Below are 5,248 nucleotides of genomic sequence, written 5' to 3' on the forward strand. Positions count from 1 at the left end.
CCTCCACCCCTTGAGGGCTCTGGAGCCAAATCAGCACAGAGACCCTCATTCTGCATTCTTGCCCTGCCCTCTGCCCCCTGCCCCAGACCCAGGCCTCACCTCACAGCCTCCAGCCTCTGCAGCCATCATCTGTCCAGGCCTCTGGTCGTTTTTATCCGCAGGGTAATCGAGGTAATCGAGCACTTCAATCAGCACTCAGCTTCTAAAGCCAAGCAAACGTAATGTTTCCCAAACACCTTTTTACTTCAACAAAAGCGCCCTTCGTGCTGAAGTGAGAGTCTGCAGAGACGTGCAGCTGTCTGACAGGCCGTTATCAGAGTCAGGATGATTGCACAACACAGAAACTGAGGAGTTCCAAGCAGGCTGGGAAGGGAGAGAAATATTTCACTGTCATCACCTAATTCCGCATGACAGCCGTGAGTCGGTCTCGCCTCATTTCTTGTAATGGACGTGTTCCGGTGCCATTGGCCACGTAGATCTGTCTCTTTGAAGCAAATATGATTTCTCTGTTCATTTTCTATGTTGACGTGTAAGAGAGAGTTTTCATGGGAAGAAACGATTAGTCCCTTAAACTCTAGTCTTAAAGGACTGTGCCTTTGCCAATTTTCCCCTTGTAATTCTAACTTTTTATTTTGGACATTTTCAATCACATATAGAAGTCAAGGGAATAATTCAATAATACTCAGTAGCACAGTGACCTTCATGTGCCCATCACCCAGCTTCAGTAACTGCATGGCCAATCCCATCTCGCTTGCACCCCACGCATCAAATCCCAGGGGGTCGATAGCTCTCCTACAAATATTTCAGAAAATATCTCTAGTGGATAAAGAAACTTTAGAAGTATATAGTCTAATAGCAGTAACATACTTTAAAGAAGGATAATCATCATCAAATATCCAATTAAGATCACTATTGCCTTAATATTCCTATGACTGATCTCTAGGACTTGTTTGAATTGGGACCCAAATAAAGCTCAAAATAGCAATTGGCTGATATGTCTCCTAAGCCTCCTTTACTCTATAGGTTCCCCCCTTTCCCCCCCCCCCCCCCCCACCCCTGACAGTTAAAGAAGCGAGTTAATTGTCTCGTAGAGCTTTCTACAGTCTGGATTTTGATGATTGCATCTCTGTGGTGTTTTTACCATGTCCTCCTAATCCTGTGTATTGTCTTCACATTGATGGTTAGATCTAGAAGCTTGGTCAGCTTCAGGAATGGGTTTGTTGGTTGGTTGATTTGTAAAGCCACGTCATAAGAGGTGTGGAGTACTTCTCTCAGGATGCACAGACTGTCCACTTATCTCTCTTTTTGCTCTGTTAGCAGCCGTTGCTGATCACTGCCGTTACTTGATGGGGAGACAGCCAAATATTTGTATTTTAATTTTATTATTATTATCTAGTTTATTAGCTGAAATATTTTCATAAAGAGAAAATTGGCTTCATCCATTATTGTGTTGCCCTAAGGTACAGTTTTTCTAGGAAAGGCAGGACAAATGCTTTCTTCTGTCCTTTAATTCATCTTTGCTTTCTTTCTTTCTTTCTTTCTTTCTTTCTTTCTTTCTTTCTTTCTTTCTTTCTTTTTCTCTTCTCTTCTCTTCTCTTCTCTTCTCTTCTCTTCTCTTCTCTTCTCTTCTCCCTTCTCTTCCTTCTCTCCTTCCCCACTTTCTCCCTCTCCCCCTCCTCTCTCTCCCTTCCTGCTCCTCCTTCTTCCTCTTCCTCTCCTTCGTCCTCTTCTTCTTCTCCTTCTCCTCCCCCACTTCTTCTTCTGCTTCTGCTTCTCCTTCTCCTTCTAAAGGAGGTATTTCTCTAGAATTCTCCAAAGGTAGAAGTATCAGTTTCTGTTGGCAGCGAATGACCACAAACTTAACAGCTTACAGCAACCTACTTTCAGTACCCCGTTTTCCTGTGGGGTCAGGAATTCATAATATGTCTGGCGGCAGGTCCTCTACAGGGTATCACCAGGCTACAGTCAAAGTTCGCTGGAGCTGCAGTCTCATCAGAAGCTTGGTCAGGGAAGGACCTGCCTCCCAGCTCACTCAGAATGTTGGCAGAACTCATTTCCTAGGGTAAGAGCGGCGCCTGGCTCAAGGAGAAGCAACTATGGAGTCACCTTGGTCTGTCACCAGTGTCTAATAATTTTGGTTTTGTTTGTGTTTAGTATCATTATGAACTGAGATGCCTAACATTTTTGATGTTTCATCCATGCTTACTATTTGACTAAAGAACTCTTTGTTACCTGGTGCAAACATCTTCCTTTCACCTTACTTCAAAAAAGATTTTTGTTCCCAAACTTCACCTCCTGGATGTGACATAAGCACTGTGGATGGTGCTATCTTTGTGCATTTCCCTGGCTTCCATTAGAATCACCTAAGGTGCTAATTAGAAGGACAGGCATCCCACTCTCAGCCCCCAAGAATCAGCTCTTGTGATATCTGGTGGAGGGGCATCTCTGCTTCTACGGAGCCAACGAGTCATTCCCGATGCATACTAATGGAGAACCTCTGACAGAATAATCATTGTGAACATTCCTAAAATGGTAGGGAGGCTATGAAAAACATATGACTTTTTTTGTTGATATTTGTAAATTCAATTCCCCCAAAAGATGTGACCTTAGCCAGACCTAGCAGAGTACTTATCAAATCAATCTTTTTTTAGGAAGTTAACTCTCGGACATACAACTGGTTTACTATGAAACATCTTGGGAGAAAAACGTGTCGATTGTCACCTGCTAGCCTTCTCTCACATATAACAAAAGACCTGCTGTAAGCAAAGAAAATGTACACTTTCTGCTAAGACTAGGGGCTGAATTCCACCATCAAGAAAATCTCCTGTGAAGTCTCATTTTTTAAGAAAGGGAACAGCAAGGCCAGAAGGGAGAGGGACCAGTGTCTCACTATAAATGGACTGAATCAAAGCCCAGTTCACTCTGAGAACCTCAGTCTGGTTATTCTTCTGGAAATAGTCTGTAAAGCTTCATCATTTCGTTCAGTGTCACGATGCTGTGTGCTATGGTTTCCTGGAGTCAAAAAGTAGCTTCAGCTGATTTGCAAGGGGCAATTTTCTCCTTGCCTTGCAGGGTATCAGTCTTCTTATTCACAAAGCGGTGCTGTCTCAGAAAGCTTGAAGTCACTGGGGAGTTCGCAAGCCAATGTGACTTCCAGAGCTGGGCACACAGACGCATGGGTAAAGCATTGCCGATGTGGGCAGGGTCAGCCTGTTTGGGCCAGGTTGGCAGGCAGGGCACTGGGGCTTCTGAAAGCCCTGGAAGCTTCTCTGTGCTCCCTGAACTTACCATTCGCACCCCCACAGCTCCCAGTCTGCCCCTGAGATGTTGGGGTCTAAAGCAAGAGCACAATGAGAGGCCTGTTTACTGTAGATTTAAATATTTAAAATTCCGAAGTCAAGCCAAGAAACTGTTAAATAAAACACAATTTATCTTGCTATCTTGACAAATATACCTTCCTAACGACCTAGAATCCCTGGAAATCTGAAGTTAGGACTCTCAGACTCCTCCACATTCCTGCTGGAACATGGCAGCTGGGGCAAAGCTCCTCCTGGCCCTCCGCCCATGGCTGCCTCCCTGCTCCTCCGGCTTAGCTGTCCTGCACCTCGAGGGGTCTCGTGTGCACATGCATAATAACCCAGCCTGCCTACGTGTGCAGACCCACCCCATAAACACCTTAAAAACAGCCAAGGCCACCCTTTGGGGTCAGGGTGCACACACCAATGGCTATTCCTCCCACAGGACAGACGAGCCAGGAAAGAGCCCACCAACACTGGATATGTCAGGTATCCAGGGTGTGGTCTAGAGGCAGGGCTCACAGGTTCTGGGTGGATGCAGCTCTTAGCTGTAGACTCCTTGTTCTTTGGGGAGACAGCCAAAACACAGCCCCCTAATTTGTGGGGCCCTGGACAAAAAGGTGTAAGGGTGAGACTTATGAGCCTTACTTCTCAGAAATGAGACAGGAAACAGGCTCCTACCCGGCTGGTCATCACTCAACTTGGCTGAGGAGGTCAACCTTGTGAATAAGAACAGAACCTTTCACTGAGGCAGTGTGCCTCCAAGATGTGAGGGCCACCATTCCTGCATGATCTGGAGCTTTTCTACACTTTCTGATGCTTAGGTTCTTTGAGTTTCTTTCTCACATCTGTAAATGGTGGGAATAATCCCCCCTTTTCATTATTCAGACTAAAGAATATAATGAGACACTTTTAGCACAATGTCTGGCATTGAAGCTACAAACATCAGTAGCTTTAAAAAAAAAGTAGGTGGTGAAGTCTCCATCAGGGCAGAGCGTAATGCTCTGGAAAGAGTCTGTCCCTGGGGAACCATCGCCTGCCAGGAGAAGAGGGCTGCTGAGGCAGACAAGTCTCCTAGACTTCTCTTTCCCCAGGCATGGGGCCTTGTGCACAGGTGTCTGAAAGGTCCTGCATGTCTTCATTTGCTGGGGAAAAGAAGCAGCAAAAAGGGCTACCAGTAGGTGATCCCTGTGAGAGCTGGAGCCTTGCCCTGCTGGGAAACCTGGGAGTGGGCTGGTGCACACACCTCAGAGCTTTCCTGCTGGAGGGCCAAGTGAGCTGAGGTTATCACTGGCTGATACCTTGGCACTTCCGACCTGCCCTGAGCACAGAGGGACCAGTGCATGCAGTTGGACATCAGGATGGCGTGTGGTGAGGGAAGTTGGGGGTACAAGGGGAGGCACTGGCAGCATCGGCTACTCCATTGTATTGTAACAGAGATCCAGCCATCTGAGAAGAAACTTCCCCTTCTGGTAAGGGAAAACACCTTTAACTCTCAGCTAGCCTGTTGGTCTATAAGCGGAACAACTTCCTTGCCCTTCTGTGATGTTTAGAGGCCAGCTGACAGTCTTGATGAAGGGAGAGAGGAGCACTTTACTGCAATGTCTTCCTGAGTTAAGTCCCTGGGGTATTTCCTGGGTGCTGAGGGAACACAGGGCACGTGAGTTATAACCTCAGACTCTATCATTGCCTGGCCTTGAAGCTCTCTGATCCTTAGTCATGAATGTGAGGAAAGTACAATTGACCTTTGAACAGCATGGATTTGAACTGCATGGGCACATTTATAAAAGGATTTCTTTAATTTTATTATGTTATGTTAGTCACCATACAGTACTTCATTAGTTTTTGATGTAGTGTTCCATGGTTCATTGTTTGCGTATAACACCCAGTGATCATTGCAATACATACCCTCCTTAATAACCATCACCCTGTTACCTCAGCCCCCCATCCCC

This window comes from Ursus maritimus, unplaced genomic scaffold (assembly GCF_017311325.1).
Source record: "Ursus maritimus isolate PB19 unplaced genomic scaffold, ASM1731132v1 scaffold_22, whole genome shotgun sequence".
Lineage (NCBI taxonomy): Eukaryota > Metazoa > Chordata > Mammalia > Carnivora > Ursidae > Ursus > Ursus maritimus.